The sequence below is a fragment of the Oryctolagus cuniculus genome, chromosome 17, assembly GCF_051225735.1.
Source record: "Oryctolagus cuniculus isolate XC-2025 breed Fujian yellow rabbit chromosome 17, ASM5122573v1, whole genome shotgun sequence".
NCBI lineage: Eukaryota > Metazoa > Chordata > Mammalia > Lagomorpha > Leporidae > Oryctolagus > Oryctolagus cuniculus.
The window spans coordinates 46,653,232-46,670,679 of record NC_142883.1 but is presented as its reverse complement, the minus strand read 5'-3'; the positions used below and the strand labels follow the sequence as shown (position 1 = coordinate 46,670,679).

General features: G+C 57.6%; 1 protein-coding gene across 2 annotated transcripts in view; it reads right to left on the bottom strand.

Moving 5' to 3' along the window:
* Nucleotides 1-7,306, bottom strand: part of RPH3AL (rabphilin 3A like (without C2 domains)) — a 129,687-nt gene extending 122,381 nt beyond the window's left edge. For both annotated transcript variants that reach the window (XM_002719053.6, XM_070061180.2), the window contains exon 1: nucleotides 7,202-7,306. The gene's annotated coding sequence lies outside the window, so the exon portion shown is untranslated. The remainder of the gene's footprint in view (nucleotides 1-7,201) is intronic.
* Nucleotides 7,307-17,448: the final 10,142 nt, after the last annotated feature.

Sequence of the window (17,448 nt, the reverse complement as noted above, 5' to 3'; positions counted from 1 at the left end):
AAAAAAAATAATTTAAAATCAACTGTTACGGTTAAAATGAATGAATTTTATGACATATAAATTATATAACAAATTACTTTGAAAATTTAAAATATCACAGACATCTCTCTAATCAATTTCTTTGCCTACCCCCAGCCCACCCCCATCCCTTTATCCCTTCTCCGAGGAAAGTAGTTATTAAAAGTTTCAAATACATTTTTGTGGACCATTTTTTATTTTTTAAAGAATTGTTTTATTTATTTGAAAGGCAGAGTGACAGGGATAATGGGGGGAGGGGGAGGGAGGGAGAGGGAGGGAGAGAGAGAGAGAGATCTTTCACCCACTGGCTCACTCCCCAGATCGCCATGACTAAGCCAGGCTAGAAGCAGGCGCCAGGAACTCCATCTGTGTCTCCACCATCAGTGGCAGGCAGAGGCTTTCCCAGGTGCACCAGCAGGGAGCTGGAGTGGAAGCAAATCTGCAATGGCTATGGGATGCCGGCGGCTTTCCTAGACCCTGCAGGGCTGTGTCACATGCACCTGGATTCATGGAGGGCCGGGGTTGGGGGGGGACGCAGCTGGGGGGGGGTATCCCGCCGTGTTCTGCTCCCTGCAGTGCGCCTTCTCCACCTTATGATCTTAGCGCTCCATCCACACTGTCACATAAACACAGAGTTCCTTTCCAAAGGGGCGCGGTATTCCGAGGTTTGAAACACTCATGCCACATATGGTTTTCCACCCCTGCAAACAGCCACAAAGGCTGTGCCAGATCTCGCCATATGTGCCGTTCTCATTCAGGTGGAGCCTGAGAAACGGAATCAGCGTAGCTGTCACCATGCCTGTGGCCGCGCATCCACCGTGCCACTCCTTCGCCGGCCTCAGGTCCCACAGATGCACAGAACAGATTCCCGTGAAATGTCTCCATGTCAGTTTCAGCCGGGCACTCCGGCCTACCCGAGGGTCATTCTGGGCCTCGGCTTTGTCCCCTTACACTTCCTCACTGATCAGTTCATCGCCCCACGGTGAGATGGGCCGTCCCAGCACTGGCAGCATGCAAGGCTGAGCCGACGATCACCTGGGACCCCTGACCAGGGAAGGAGGTCCTTCCGACCGGTGCCCAGTGAGTCGGGGCACTTGTTGCCAGTGGATGGGGGGAGGGGGATGAGCAAGAGGACACTTCACAAACCCTGGCTTCGACGCAGCTGCTGGGAGTGGCCAGACCCAAAGACAAAAATGCATTAACCCGTAAGTCAGGCAGGGGCACGGCGGTGGTGGCGGCATGAGTCAGGCAGGGCTGGAAATGGACACTGGCTCACGCTCCCTGCCCGGCAAAGCTGCCACCAACTTCGCAAGGATGCTCCCCACGGTCACAGCAATGTGCAGCTGATTAAGCGTCCGCGGCGTGCTAAGTGCTTTTACGTAAGGTTCTGACTGCGCACCGCGGCCTTACATAAGGTGCTGGGGTATTTTTAGCAGCATGTAACTGCCATGTGAGTGGGGGAGCCGCTCTCCCAAAGAACGATGCTTCCTTTGCAGGCTGCGCGGGCAGCTCACTGCTGTTTGGGAAGCGGCCTACGTCTGTGCTGCGGGCGGGGCGGGGCGGGGGGGGGGGGCACCACTGGTAACCTGTGGCTTCTTCAGGCTGATCCGGCTCCTCATAGCCAGCAGGAGGCAGTACAATCACTGTGCTTATCCCAGAGCATCCTGGCAGTGAGGAAAGGGGCACTTCAGGGACTGCCCCTCCCCCACCAACCCAAGCACCCACCCTGCAGCTCAGCAAGCCCTCCCCAAGCCCAAGGGATGGGAAAGACAGGGAGAACACAGCGTAGACCCTGGCTCTGCTCCCACAGCCTCCAGCTGGCCCTCTCCCCCAGAACCTGGGCGCCTGCCTACCCTCCCGTCACCTCCCACCTGTCACAAGACACCCAAAGTCCCAGAAAGGGGAAGCCCACGTGGGGCCGCTTGCAAGGGAATGGCAGGTGCACACCCGTGCCCTGAGCGCAGGGTCCTGGCTGCCGCTTCTCCTGCGTGGCCAGGTTTTACTGCAGTGTGACGGACACAGAGAGAAGGCCATCCACCAGAACTGATGCATTCCGACAGCAAGAACACACCTGTGGGGGCAGTGCCCAGGCCTCCGGCCACCGTCGTGCCTCTGGAAATCACCCTGGCTCGCGGCACTCCACGTGGACAGAACCACACGCATGTGCGAGATTCACCCACAGGTCGCCGTGTGGCTGCGGGCTGCTCATTCACACGGGGTGCCCTCTGCACTCACCCCAGTTTGTGTGTCCACTCTATGACCGACAGATGCTGGGTGAGCTCCTGGTTTTCTGGCTTCTACGTGCAGTGCTGCCATCAAAACTGGAGGGCGTACCTTCATTTCGCCCACCGCAAGACGCTTAAAACTGTGCAAACTACTTCTATAAGCCTCAGATTCTGGGGGAGTCAGTCTCCAATTCACCCTCTCGCCAAGCAAACATGCTCCTGCCGTCACCTTCATAGCACCCAGCACACTGGCCACAGGAGTCAGGTTTCCTGCAACTAAGCCCAGGTCTACCACCTGCTTGCTGTACGTCTCTGGACAAATACCTGACCTTTCTGTGCATCGTCTTCCCTGCCTGGAAAATGTGATACAAATAGTACCTTTTCATTTTACCGACGATTAAATAAGGGCGCCGTGTTTGCACACGCTGAGCACTCTACCAGAGTGAGTGGCTACAATTCCTGCCAAAGGCATCCTCTCTTTCTTTTAAGATTTTATTTATTTATTTAGAGGTAGAGTCACAGACAGAGAGAGGGAGAGACAGAGAGACCTTCCATCTGCTTGTCACTCCCCAAGTGGTCTCCATGGCCAGAGCTGTGCTGATCTGAAGTCAGGAGCCAGGAGCTTCTTCCAGGTCTCCCACATGAGTGCAGGGGCCCAAGCACCTGGGCCACCTTCCACTGCCTTCCCAGGCCATAGCAGAGAGCTGGATTGGAAGTGCAGCAGCCAGGACATGAACCAGCACCCACATGGGATGCCAGCGCTGCAGGCAGAGGCTTAGCCTACAATGCCACAGTGCCATCCCCCTCTTTCCTTTTTAAAGACTAACTGGGGTCAGCGTTGTGGCAGTTAAGCCCCTGCCTGTGATGCCTGCATCCCATATGAGCATCGACTGGAGTCCTGGATGCTCAGCTTCTGATCCAGCTCCCGGCTACTGGCCTGGGAAAGCAGTGGGAGATGGCCCAAGTGCTTGGGCCCCTGAATCCTCATGGGAGACCTGCATGAAACTCTCACATCCTGGCCCCAGCCTGGCCCAGCCCCAGTTGTTGTGGACATTTTGGGGGAGTGAACCAGCAGATGGGAGACTCGTGTCTCACTCTGTCATTTTGCCTTTCAAATAAATTAAAAAAATTATTTATTTATTTTAAAGGTGGAGTTACATGGCTGGCGCTGCGGCTCACTAGGCTAGTCCTCCGCCTGCGGTGCTGGCACCCTGGGTTCTAGTCCCGGTTGGGGTGCCAGATTCTGTCCCGGTTGCTCCTCTTCCAGGCCAGCTCTCTGCTGTGGCCCGGGAGTGCAGTGGAGGATGGCCCAAGTGCTTGGGCCCTGCACCCCATGGGAGACCAGGAGGAAGCACCTGGCTCCTGGCTTCAGATCGGCACAGCGTGCCAGCAGTAGCAGCCACTTGAGGGGTGAACCAACAGAAAAAGGAAGACCTTTCTGTCTCTCTCTCTCTCACTGTCTAACTCTGCCTGTCGGAAAAAAAAAAAAATTAAAGGTGGAGTTAGAGAGAGTTGGCAGGGAGGAAAGGGCAGGAGATCTGTCCACTGGTTCACTCCCCCAATGGCTGCAATGGCTGGGGCTGGGCCAGGTTGAAGCCAGGAGCCAGGAACTCCATCCCAGTCTCCCACATGGGTGGCAGGGGCCCAAATACTTGGGCCATCTACCCCTGCTCTCCCAGGCACCTTAGCAAGGAGCTGGATCAAAACAGAGTGGCCGAGACTTGAACTGATGTTCCCAGGCAGTGTCACAAGTGGCCGTTTAACCCACTGCACCGCATCAGCCCCAAGCACCCTGTCTTTCTTAGCAGCCCCGAGGCAGCCCGCTCTGGGTGGTCCCCGCCAGGAGACGCGTGAGCAGGACCCACGCAGAGGACACAGCAACCGGAGACAAACAGCATCGCCCCTTCACACTGAGGAAGCTGCGCCCGGGGGGCCGGCACACCACTGCCTGCTTCTCGGCTTTTTCAGCGATCACAAGGCACAGCAACCGCCATTAACGTCCTTTTACCCGTGGGGCACTGAGCGTCACTCAGAATGTGACCTAACCCAGGGTCACTATTAATGGGGTGCCAGCAGCCTGGCGACAGCCTGCTGGGGCACCAACAGTGCCCAGAAATCACCATCTGGAAAAAAAAATTACCCTAATGTCTAATGGAAAAGGAGAGCAGGGAGGAGTACTGCTTTCTTTCTTTCTTTTTTTTTTTTTTTAGGCGACAGAGATGGAAAAAAGCCCCTGGAAGCACACAGTGCAGAGACCCAGGAGCAAGAGGCTGGGGCCTCCATGCCGGTTGCCATGGTAACGGGATTTCACAGCAGGCACTCATTTCCCCATGACAGTGACCTGCAGAGAACAGGGAAGGACGTCTCCTAAGCAAACTTAGTTGAAAGCCTTTACCACCACCAGGGGCTGGGTGGGGTCTCGTTGACCAGGAAAGGGGAGCCTTGCAAGGTGTGCTCCACCCCGCAACTCTGCAAGAACAGCCCGGAAAACTGCCTGTGCTCAAGGCCTCCCGGGGCAGGTGTCACAGCTTCTCTGAGTCACCAGTCCCACCGTTAGCCATCTGTCTGTTACAAAGTGCTTTCCTGGAGACGGGCGGAGTCCCAAGTCACCAACCGACCCATTAGTGTTCTGCACACCTGTGCCAGGTGCGCAGGGCACACAGGCTCTACCCACCGAGGCACGCCCCTTCTTGGACAGGCAGCAAACCCGAGGCCGTAGCAACAGCCTTGCAAGTCAGGCAGGTTGCAGCAGTTTTAGCCTCCACTCTGCTCCCCAACGAGCTGTGTGCTTAGAGAGGGGGCTGCCCTCTGCCTGAGGACCCGAACCCTAAACCAGCCAATCTGGAAGTCACGAGGAGCCGACAAAAGCAAGGAATGCTGGGGATGATGCCCGGGGCACACCAGCCCAGGAAATCCACAGCGGCTCTGATTAACAGTCTGAACGATGCACAGCAGGCTAACAGCACACAACAAAGTATTAAACTGCACCCCCAACCTGTAGCCAATCCATGCACAAGCCTGCAGGCACACAGATGAATGTGGGAATAGCGCAGGAGGTGCTACAGGAGCCATGCTGGTGGTGGTGGGGTAATGACGAGGTGGTCTGGGAGGTCTGGGGTGGGGATCCCTGCACTGAGCACTTACACAGGGCCCCGTCCTGGGGACCGGTGGGGGGGCAGGAGGGCAATGAGACCCGCGGGCCGTGGTGGCTGGAGGGTGCAGGGCCAGCAAAGGGCCCCAGGCAGCCAGGGAGGGGAGCAAAGCCTCCCCAGGGAAAGCACATAGGGCAGGGGCAAGGGGGCCAACTATGGTGCACAAGGTGAGAGAAGCCGCAGGTCTGGAAACTGGTTTGAGGGAAGGAGACCAGGCACTGACAGCCTTGAAATCTGGGCAGGAAAGTCAGAGCCTCTGCAGGCTTCTCAGGGGGATGGGTCGGTGACATGGGAAAAGGGACCACGAGTGCAGGGGCGACACCGTGGAGGGGTTGCTGTGCGGGGCTGGCGGGGAGCATGGCAGCAGAGAAGGCAAGCGAGAGGCTGCAGGACTCTGGCCCAACACAGCCGAGCTTCTCCAAGGAGACTCCTGGTCAGCTCCCCCTCTGGATGAAGGGAGGGGGGCGGCAAAGAGGAAGTGGAACTATCTAGAACCAGCAAAGCCAGGCGTCTGCTTCCCAGGCAGAGCCACAGAGGGCCCGCAAAAGAGAGCAAAGGACCTTCGGGAAAGCGGTTCAGGGGTTTCAACAACCTGCCGGGGCCAACAGCCAGGCTGCAGCGAGGGCGAGGCGGGGCACAGCGCGGAGGCAGCCGCAGGTGCAGGGCACGGTGGGGGAAACGTGGCTCTGATGTGCGGCTCTGCGAGCTTGTTCAGGAGACAGAGGCCGAGTGGATGCGAGAGGCAGGGGTGGGAGGAGGAGGGCCCGGAGACACAGCGGGCTGCGGTCCCGGCTCCTGAACCAGGTCCTCAGACTGCCGCTCCGGAGGAGGAGCGCTCACCTGAGTCCCCTAGCTCTGATCTCACAGACAGCGGGCTTCCACCTTGCCCGGCACACCTGCCCCACGCACGCACGCAATCTCCAGGTGGGACAATCACCCACCCAGGCGAGTGATCAGGTGTTCAGGAAGGAGCCCCGAAAGGAGGCTCCCGCACCGCAGGTGGCCCGCACACCCTCGCGAGCCAGGGCCACCACCCCTGCACCGGGAGCTGCATTTCCTCAAAGCCTGCCTGGCCGCTGGGGCCGGGCTGCCAGGCTCCTGGAAAGATACCAGGCGAAGCCGGGGACTCCGGCCCCCGCCAGCGACAAACACCCCCATTCGGCACCCACACACGCCGCGGTGCCCACGGAATCCCACTGCTGACCCCTAACGAGGGGCGAACGCCCAATGTCACGGCACAGGACCCTAAATAGGCCAAGAGCAGAGGGGCGGGGACCCGCGACGAGCCCCAGCCCCCTCCCGCCGCCGCACGTGCGCGCCGGGACAGGCGCTCGGTAAACACCGCACTTGTTGACTGGCGCGCTCGGACGCTCAGCCCAGCGCCGCCGGCCGTCAGCAGCCGCCCTCGCCCGCCCCTCCTCCACCCGCCGCCCCCGCCTCGCCTCGCCCCGCCACCCCCGCGCTGGGGGCTCGCGACGGGCTCCGTGGAGGGCCCCGGGACAGGAGCCGGGAGCAAAGCCTCCTGGGGGGGCCAGGCCCAGGCCTGCCCGGGGTATCCCCAGGCTCCGGGCGAGGCCACCGGCGGGCGCGGTCGGCGAGGGCAGCTCGGCGCCAGGCCCTGCCCGCGCCCCGCCGGCCCCCGGGCCTCGCCCCTCCCCCGGGCGCCAAGAGCTCCCAGGACTCGGCCGCCGCTCTAGAGCCGCCCTGCACGTGTCCCCCGGTCCCCTGCGCGGAGCCGAAGGCAATCTCCGACTTCAGAGCCCGGGCCCCTGGGCGGGGGCGACCCCACTTTTCAGCCAGACGTACCTGGGGGTCCAGCTCGGCTGGCCGCGCGCGCGCCCTGGCTGCCCTCTGGCGGCGGCGGCGGGAACCCCGCCCCACCCCGTCCTGCCCCGCCCCGCTCAGAACCGGCACCTGTTGCTTTGGCCTGGGAAAAGCCCTGGGCCTGCGGTCACCTCTGGACGGCTGTGCGCGCCACCGAGCGAGCCTCCAGCGCACCTCTTAGACCCCGCGTGACGAACTGCGGGGTCCTTTCTGAGCAGCGCCAAGCCCAAGGCCAAGGCCTGTACTCCTGGTTCCAGCAACAACCCGCGCTACATAACGCCAGGTGGCAGAAGGGGGCAGATGCGGGTTCCCGAGCCTGGAACCGGGGGTGGCAGGAGCTCAACAGGTGTTTGTTGAATGAACAGGGGCCCCACTGATGGAGGCACACGTTAAGGCAACCTGCTGCAGCCCCTAACAGCTGTGAGAGGCCATGCACAGCGTTCACCAGGCTGCTGTCTTGGTGCCATCATTTAAACAATAATCTGCTGTGTCCATTTCGCCCGGCTCTGGGCCTCGGTGATGGGACATTTGAAACTGTCCTCTGATGGCCCTGGAAATCAGTGGCTGAGTGACAGCCAAATCTGGGGGTCCTGGTTTCCAGGGAATACCTTCCTACAGGACTAGATCTTCCTGGGGAGGTGTGGGCCAGGGTGAGTGGACAGCCCCCATAAGCTGGCACTGTGGTGTAGCCGGTGAAGCCACCACCCGGACACTGGTATCCCATATGGGCACCCGTTGATGTCCTGGCTGCTCCACTTCTGACCCAGCTCCCTGCTGTGGCCTGGGAAAGCAGCAGAAGGTGGCCCAAATGCTTGGGCCCCTGCACCTGCGTGGGAGATGCATAAGAAGCTCCTGGCTCCTGGATTCGAACCAGCCAAGCTGGCTATTTGGGGAGTGAACCAGTGGATGGAAGACCTCTCTCTCCCTCTAAGCCTCTCACTCTCCCTCTGTCTCTGCCTTTCAAATAAATAATTTTAATAAAAGAAGAAGCTGGCGCTGTGCACCTGTGCTGACCCTAGCCACACGGCACTCAGTTTTCTACTTGACTTCAGGTCCCAGTGTGGTTTGTGGCTATGTATTCATGTAGCCTAGGCTCGGGCTCTTTATGTGCAAAGTGGAGAAGGGCACAGTCCTGTGGTGAGGGCTGGGCGAGATCAGATAGGGGAAGCCCCTGGCCTGCTGTAATCTCCATCAGCAGGAGCTGCTGAGTGCAGCACCACGATTGTCACCTCCTCAGCCCAGAATCCCAAGGCTGCAGGGATCCACTTGGCCCACGCCCCAGTGGCCCTCCGGGAGTCCCTTACCTCGCCGCCTGCACAGCCCCAAGACAGCCCTCCCCACCTCTGCAGCCAGCTGAGAGCGATGAATATGCTCACCGGAAGCTGCCTCCACGAAGTACCTGCTCCTGGCTGCAGCCGCCTCCCTCTGGAGCCGGGCAAAGCCCATGCCTTCGAACCTTTTACTGCCACACCCACGTGGGCGCTGTGAGGGAGCCCTCGATGCACCTCCACTGGCTGCAGCCGGGCTTCACTGGGGCTTCCCGTGTGCTTCATTTACCCTTTGCTTTCCCACAGGGCCCCAGAGCAGTAACCAGAGAGCCCGCAGGGAAACACACGCAGCCCCCCAGCAGCCCCCCAGCCACCTCCTTCTCTCGGCCCACGGGGCAGCACCCTAGGGCCCGCACCACTCCTCCTCCAGTGTGAGATGGTCTGTCTCTCTGGGGAGCTCCTGCATGCTTCCTGCAGAGGGGCACACTCTTCCACACGTTTGTCGCCACAGGTGCACACACGGACACCACCCCAGAGCAGCTCATGAGCTGCACGGCTCCTGCCACCCAGGTCGTGGGGAGAGGCCCTTTTTATCCTTATTAACTCCTCTTCCCATAGCCTGGGAGAGCGCCCCCACCTGCTCAGCAGGGTGCACAGTGACCTCCGGAGGGCGGGTGGGGGGCAGTGTCTGGCACAGGAATGAAGAGGCTGCTTGGGACGGGATGTCTGCAGCCCATGTCGGAGTGCCTGGGTTTGTGCCTCTGCTCCTGACTCCGGTTTCCTGCCAGTGTAGACCCTGGGAGGTAGCAGGTGATGGTTCAAGTGCTTGGGTCCCTGCCACCCAAGTGGGAGACCTAGAGTGTGTTCCCAGCTCCCAACTGCCATATGGCCAAGTCCCAGGTGTGGCAGGCATTTGGAAAAGTGAACCAGGAGATCTGTCTCTCAGCTCCCGCTGCTGCCCTCCCTACCTTTGGGCCTTTTCAAATATGTTTTGTTTTGTTTTAAAGATTTATTTATTTGTTTTAAAGTCAGAGTTACACAGAGAGAGGAGAGGCAGAGAGAGAGAGAGAGTCTTCCATCCGATGGTTCACTCCCAATTGGCTGTAACGGCCGGAGTTGGGCCAATCTGAAGCCAGGAGCTTCTTCCAGGTCTCCCATGATAGGGCAGGGGCCCAAGCACTTGGGCCATCTTCTACTGCTTTCCCAGGCCACAGCCACAGCAGAAAGCTGGATTGAAAGTGGAGCAGCTGGTTCTCAAACCAGCGCCCATATGGGTGCCGGCACTTCAGACCAGGGTGTTAACCCACTGCGCCACAGTGCCGGCCCCATATGTTTTTTGTTGTTTGGTTTTTCTTTTGGACAGGCAGAGTGCACGGTGAGAGAGAGAGACAGAGAGAAAGGTCTTCCTTTGCCATTGGTTCACCCCCTAATGGCCGCTGTGGCCGGCGCACCGAGCTGATCCGAAGCCAGGAGCCAGGTGCTTCTCCTGGTCTCCCATGCGGGTGCAGGGCCCAAGCACTTGGGCCATCCTCCACTGCACTCCCGGGCCATAGCAGAGAGCTGGCCTGGAAGAGGGGCAACCAGGACAGAATCCGGCGCCCTGACGGGGACTAGAACCTGATGTGCCGGCGCTGCAAGGCGGAGGATTAGCCTAGTGAGCTGTGGCGCCAGCCTGTTTTTTTTTTTTTTTTTTTTTTTTTTTTTTAATGCAGCCTCCTCACCTTTCTTTTGCTGCAAGATCCAAGCAAGCTCTTTCTTCTCTTTCTTCAAACGGATTACAGGGATTACGGATACTTAGGTAGAGATATAAGCTTCTGGCTGCAAACCCGGCTGTGCTGCAGGGAGGTGAAGCCTCCATTCACCGTCGGCAGACAGTTAGGCACTGCCGTGGGAGCTGGGGACTCACAGGGGGAGCCAGCTGGGGAAGCTGCAGCCTCCAAGGAGCTGACCCTCTAGAGAGGGGCTCACACACCTCAGAGAGTGCCAGTGGGGCCAGATGGGCACTCCCCGTCTCAGAGTGCCCACTGCAGTCCCCCCACAGAGGTGGACAGCTGGTGAGGACCCTCACCCTCTGCAGAGGAGCTGCCAGATACCCTTCCAGACCTCCCAAGAGGGGCCCAAGCTGGCCCTGCGACCCTCACCCTGACCTTGCTGAGAGCAGCAGACCGAGTGCCTGGAAAGACCCCCTCCAAGACACGAAGGATGCCCGTGAGCTGGGCATCTTCCCAGCATGGTGCTGGCCAGGCCGCCATGGCTCCACAGCCCCGGAGCAGAGCACGGCCAGGGACAATGTCGGGTGGGGGGAGAGGGTGTGACTGCCTGGGGACGGCCGTGAAGCGGCAGCCGATTTCTCAGCGAATGGACACTTTGAGCTGGGGGCTCCTGTGCTGTGGGCACCATGCTGAGCCCTGCAGTGTGCACAGTGGTGTCACTAGCCACCACTCACCTGCCCGTAGTAGCACAGCCCCCTCCAGCTGTGACCATGGCAAACGTCCCCTGGGGTCACCCCACTCCCTTCAGTGAGAACCATGCATCCGGGGCCCGATGCCCGTCTCTGGCCCAGAGAATTACAGAAGGATGGGTGGGGCACTGCTCAGCACTCGAAGGGGTGTGTGGGGCGAGCAGGGCTATGTGTCCACCATTGGACCACGGCACTTCCGCCAAAGGTGTCAGGGGAGACTGAGGAAGGAAGCCGAGCTCAAGCAGCCTTGAGAGAGCCCCCAGGCAGAGGAGGTGGCTCGGGGGAGCCCCAGCCACCAGCAAGTCAGGAACGTCCCTCTGGTGCAGGGAGGGAGGGAAATGAGCCCTCCTAGTCCACACCAGCACCTGCACTGCAGAGAGTGGGGCAGGGGAGTCAGACAGAGAAGGTGGCTCAAGTGGCAGCCTGAGGAAGGCCCAGCCAGCCCTGTAGGGGTCAGCTGTTCACGGCAGTGATGAAACACCCGAGGCCGGCTTGCTTTGTAGAGAGAAGAGGTGCATCTGGCCCACGGCTCTGGAGGCGCAGGTTCCCGACGGGTCTGTCTCATCTGGGAATGCTCCCCTGCTAGCAGGGGCCCGAGATGGCACAGAGCTTCCTATGGCAAGAGATGAGGGGCATACGGCCCAGCAGGGCGCCCCTCGAACGACCTGATCCAATTTAAGCACCCTCTCAAACCCCCCCCCCCCCATCACAGCCTGGCTGTCTCCACCCTCTTAACACCATTCACAGAAGACGTGGGGGCCTGCAGGGCCCGCATCCCTTATCAGCGTGCAGCGTGAGTCCCGGCTGCTCTGCCCCTGCACCCACTTGGGAGACCTAGATGGAGTTGCAGGCTCTCAGCTGCAGCCTGGCCCAGCCCTGGCTGTTGCTGCTATTCGGAGAGTAAACAACAGATAGAAGATCTCCATCTCTCTCTCTCTCTCTCTCTCTCTCTCCCTCTCCCTCTCCCTCTCCCTCTCCCTCTCCCTCTCCCTCTCCCTCTCTGTGTGTGTGTGTGTGTGTGTATAATTCTGCATTTCAATAAATCAGTACCGCTTTTTTTTTTTTTTTTTTTTTGAAAAAGGAATAATCTCTGTACAGCAGCTTGTGCTCGGCCACTTGTGGCTTTTGTGTGTGTACACGGGGAGGTGCTGGGTGAGGAGGGACCTCGCTATCTGTGTCTCACTGCTGTGAAGCTGGGGCACAGCAGCCTCAAGCAAGCTGCCTCAGCACACAGCCGGATGGTGGCAGGCCCGGGAGTGAGGTCTGACCCCAGAGCCCGCTACGCCATCGCACTCCATCCTGGGCCATGCAAAGGAAACCGCAGGCGTGAACCGCAGGGGGGCAGGAGTCGGGAGGCTGTCGGAGACTTGGAGGATGAGTGGAAGTGTGCTAGGTGGGTCGGACGGGGAAGGCCACTAGGGTAGAAGGAGCAGCAGGAACACAGGCACAGAGAAGGCAAGCAAGAGACGGCAGAAATGCTGACTGCGGCAAATGGGGAAGCAGAGAACGGGGCCAGCGGGGCAGATGGACTGGGGTGAGGAAGGTCTCAGATGCCTTACCGACAACACCGATTTTCTAAAAGACATTTTTGTTTATGTGAAAGGCATAGTTACCTAGAGACAGTGAGGGAGGCAGAAAGAGAGATCTTCCATCTGTTGGTTCACTCCATAAATAGCCACAACAGCCAGGCCAAAGCCAGGAGCCTGGCCCTCCATCCGGGTCTCCCACAAGGGTGGCAGAGGCCCAGGCACTTGGGCTGTCTTCTGCTGCTGTCCCAGGTGCGTTAGCAGGGAGCTGCACACGTATGGGATGCCAGTGTCGCAGGCAGCAGCTTAACCCGCCATGCTACGATGCAGACCGTGAAGTCTGCAGGGACAATCAGGCAGTGGCTGGAGTGAGATATTAAAGGAGGAAAAAGAAAGAGCAAGGCTGCTCTGCACAATTGCAAAGCCTGGGGCAAGAGCAGAGAGCCCCACGCACCATATGTCTAAATATTAACTGTTGTAAATCCAATTGACAACTGTTAAGTAAAATATGTACTATTCTCCTGTCCTGACAAATACACCTTCAGAACAACCTGGAAGGCCAGACTGAAATTTAGACTCCGCTTCCTCAGCACTCTGCCCCCACTCACAGCCACCCCCTCCCTGGTCTTCCCACTCCCGGCGTGTCCTGCACAGCTGCACTGCACAGTGTCCCTAGAGGACACCTTTGCCCACCTGTCCAGTTTCCATGCTGCCCTGGCTGTGCTTAGGAGCAAGGCCCACATTGGCCCTGCAAGCAGGCTGGAGCCACTCGGGAAAGAAGCCCCACTGCCCCACGGATCAGAATGTGGCCAGAAGGAGGGGCAGGAGGACACGTTACCAGTATGCAGGACCCCTGAACCCACAGACTCCTGTCCCTTAGAGAGACACAGCTGGAGCAGAGAAGACCGGAGCCGGTAAGCCTGAGGATCCAGAGTAGGGAGTTCGCTCGCCCAAGGCCAAGGCTGCTGCAGTGGCAGAGCGGACCCTGCCTGCCTTCCTTGGGGAAGATACTGACAGCCCGGGCCGGGCAGAGCAGGGATCTGGAATCAGCACCCAGCCAGCTGGCGGGATGTCCAGGCAACAGGAAGGTGCAAAGCCACAAGCTCTGCCCAGGGCACAGCCATGTCAGCACCAACAGGGAAAACTGGTCCTTCCAGGGAGATAACCTCAGCTCTCACCTGCTCATAGCAGCCGCCACAGAGCCCACAAGAAAGCGTAAGCAGGGACCGGCACTGTGGCACCGTGGATCAAGCTGCAGCCTGCAACACCAGCATCCCATATGAGCACCTGTTTAAAACCCAGCTGCTCTGCTTCCGGTCCAGCTCATGCACCTGAGAAAGCAGCAGCAGATGGCCCAACTGCCTGGGCCCCTGCAACCCACGTGGGAGACCTGGATGGAGCTTTGGGCTTCTGGGTTCGGCCTGGCCCAGCCCTGGCTGTTGCAGCCATCTGGGGAGTGAACCAGCAGATGGAAATTTCTCTCTCTCTCTCTCTCTCTGTTATTCTGCCTTTCAAATAAATCATTCTTAACAACAACAAAAAATAACCAAGAAAGTATAAGCAGAGAAACTGACACAAATGGAAAACATCTCCACCTCTCCTGGGGCTCAGTGAACATCATTATAAGATCTACTGCCCCTTAGAAACTATGGAGAACTGGACTGCGGACTCGAGGCCCTGCTGGGGGGCTAGCTACCACGGAGCGGCTGGGCCAGTCATTTCCCATCTGAGGACCAGTTCCGGCCTCTGCAGAGCAGGGCTGTACTCGCACCCTCACAGTCACGGGAGTGGGTTCAGAATGGAGATCTGTGCCGGGTGGAGGTGGGGCTGTGAGGGCAGGAAAACCCCCATCACACTCTGACCTCAGGAATCCCAGTCTGACAGAGGACGGACACAGACAGCTGCTCTCCAAGAATCACCTCTTTCCTGCTGCACTTCGTCGGTCAGCAGTGTTTTCCAGATGAATACATTGAACTTCAGATAAAACCTTCTTTCAAGGGCTGGCATTGTGCTACAGCGGGTTAAGCAGCCACCTGGAGCCCTGACAGCTCTGCTTCCCACCCAGCTCCCTGCTAGTGCGCCTGGGAAAGCAGCAGACCATGGCCCGAGTGCTTGGAGCCCTGCACCCACGTGGGAAACCCGGATGGAGTTCCAGGCTCCTGGCTTCGGGCTGGCTCCGCCCTAGTCATTGTGACCAATTGGGGAGTGAACCAGTGGATGGATGATCTCTTTCTCTGTCACTCTGCCTTTCAGCTAAATAAATCTTTTTAAAAACGTTCTTTCAAGGAATGGAGAAAAACGTATTTTGTTTCTGTGCCGCAGAAACAGCAAATCACAACTGAATATGAGATTTTATTCAAACTTGTCATTGATGAAGGAACCAATAAGACGAGGAAACAAACCAATTCAAAGAACAATTTTAAGAGCAGAAATGCACACATTTCAGAAATGCTGAAATGAGGTTGCTGATCAACGCAAGGCTGGGCTCCGCCCTCAGAATCAGCCCTTAGGGCATTTGGACCTGGCTGAAAAGCCCAGGAGAGCATTTCAGGCATAGAAAGCCAAGACACTGGCAAAAAATGACCTACATGAAGGACCTCTGTGAGAGAGACCCCAGTGGAAAAAAAGGGGCCATCAAAGAATGAGGCACCTTTCTCTGAAGGGAGGAGAAAACTTTCACTTTGCTTATGGCCCTGTCTAAATACTGACAGTGTTTGTAGACTCAAAAGGCTTCCATTGCCTTGGCAGCTCACGACAAGAGCCTTGGATGATCACTGAGCTCATAAATAAGAGTGTCAATTGTTAAAGCAACAACAGGAGTCACTGTGCACTTGCTCCCTATGTAGGATCTCTGTCCTTAATGAGTTGTACTATGAGAATTAACAGTAAAACTTGTCATGTCTTCAAACAGTACTTTATACTTTGTGTGTCTGTGTGGGTGCAAACTGTTGAAATATTTACTTAGAGTTGATCTTCTGTATATAATTAAAAATGAATCTTAATGAAGAATGGGATGGGAGAGGGAATAGGAGGTGGGACGGGAGTTGGGGTGGGAGGGCGGTAACGGGGGGGAAGAACTGTATTCCTAAAGCTGTACCTATGAGATCTGTATTCATTAAATAAAAGCTTTCTAAAAATAAATAAATCTTTAAAAAAAATAAACAAGGCTGGTTAATATCCTTAACATACCACAGGGCAATGAAGTGCTCAACTACATTGCATTTGGGGACTCCTTTTCATGCCTATGGGGCAGAAATCAATCACATCTTTTTTTTTTTTAAGATAGATTTCATTTATTTGAAAGACAGAGAGAGGTACACACACACACACACACACAGGTCTTCCATCCGATGGTTCACTCCCCAAATGGCCACATGGCCGGAGCTGAGCCAATCCAAAGCCAGGAGCCAGGAACTTCTTCCAGGTCTCCCACATGGGTGCAGGAGCCTAAGCACTTGGGACATCTTCTGCTGCTTTCCCAGGCATGTTAGCAGGAAGCTGGATCAGAAGTGGAGCTGCTGGGACTCGAACTGGTGCTCATATGGGATACCAGTGCTGGAAACTGGGGCTTTAACCCACTGCGCCACAGCGCCAGCCCCTCAATCGTATCTTTACCAGACAAAATTCACCGGCTATCTGAGTGTATAGGAATCATTTGTATGACTGTCTTTTATAGCTTAATTTCTATCCCTATGGAGTTGTAAAGGAGCCAGTGACTAGAGAGCTCCCAAAGGATGCCCACTTGGGAGCTGGCACTGCACAGAAAGGACACTGGGGCCGTTTCCAAGGCTTGCACACCTCAGGCTTGAAGAGCCACCCCCCCCCCTCGGGGCCATGTCTGTGACCTTCTGAGATGGTGCGGCCTTTGCAGAACGTGCGCTGCTGCTGTCGTGCTGGGGGAACGTCATCCCTTCTGACGCACGCATTGGTCACCAAAAAGTTGTCTCACCTTTCTCAGCTCTGGGCCCAGGCCCCGGAGTCTCATCTCCCTGCTCCCACCCAGCCTCGCTGTCAGGCCAGGCCCCGCCTTCTCCGACCTGGGTCTTGGATTCTCCTGGAAGGTAAAGGAACTCCCCCTCTCCAAGGCTGGCGCAGCTCAACGGAAATCAGAAGACCTAGGGAGTCAGACACAGTTTTCCCAAAGACAAACACGGTTCTAGGTCGGCCTGGAATTGGTGGGGCTGGAGCCCACGGGCCCAGGGACTCCCTCCAAAACATCAAATCAGTCAGAGTAGCAAATCCCAGTGTCACTGAGACAGGCCACCACTGCCCATCAAGGCTTCAGAAAACAGCCAGGGCATTTGTTAGCCCAAGGCAATTTCAAAGCCAGCGCAGGCTTTCATGAGAAACTGAGACCAGGAATTACCAGGAGAAGAGGGTCTGACCACGCCAACCGGCCCTGGAGTGAAGAGGAAGCCCGGAGCCCAGGGTGGGGAGGGTTTTGCATTCCTCTGCTGTCAACAGGAAGCCTCGGAGGCGGCGGCTGAAGCGTAGAGGGGAGGGGAACGTGTGGAGAGATTTCCGCTTCACCGAGGTCACCTCGGGCAGCACGGCCCGGTTCGGAGGTTACTGTGGCAGCACAGCGAGAGCTGGTGGCAGAGTGACCTCGGGTAACCGCTGCAGGCGCGGAGCAAAGGCAGTGGTCCTTGACGTGTCTCACTGGTAAATCAGTAACGAATCGGAAGGAGCTGGCGAGAGGGAGGAATCAAAGATGCTCCGGGCTTCGGGCTTGGGTGGCTGGGTGGCTGGTGGTGTCATTCGCCCAGACAGACGGGCAGGAGGACCGAGTCTCAGGGCGAAGATGGTAGAGGTGATCTGCGTGCGTGTTGGTGTCAGGTGCTCTGTCAACAGGATCAAGCAACAAAAAACTTAGCTTGATGTGGCTGACCAAAGACCAGCTTTTTTTTTTTTTTTTTTTTTTTTTTTTGACAGGCAGAGTGGACAGTGAGAGAGAGACAGAGAGAAAGGTCTTCC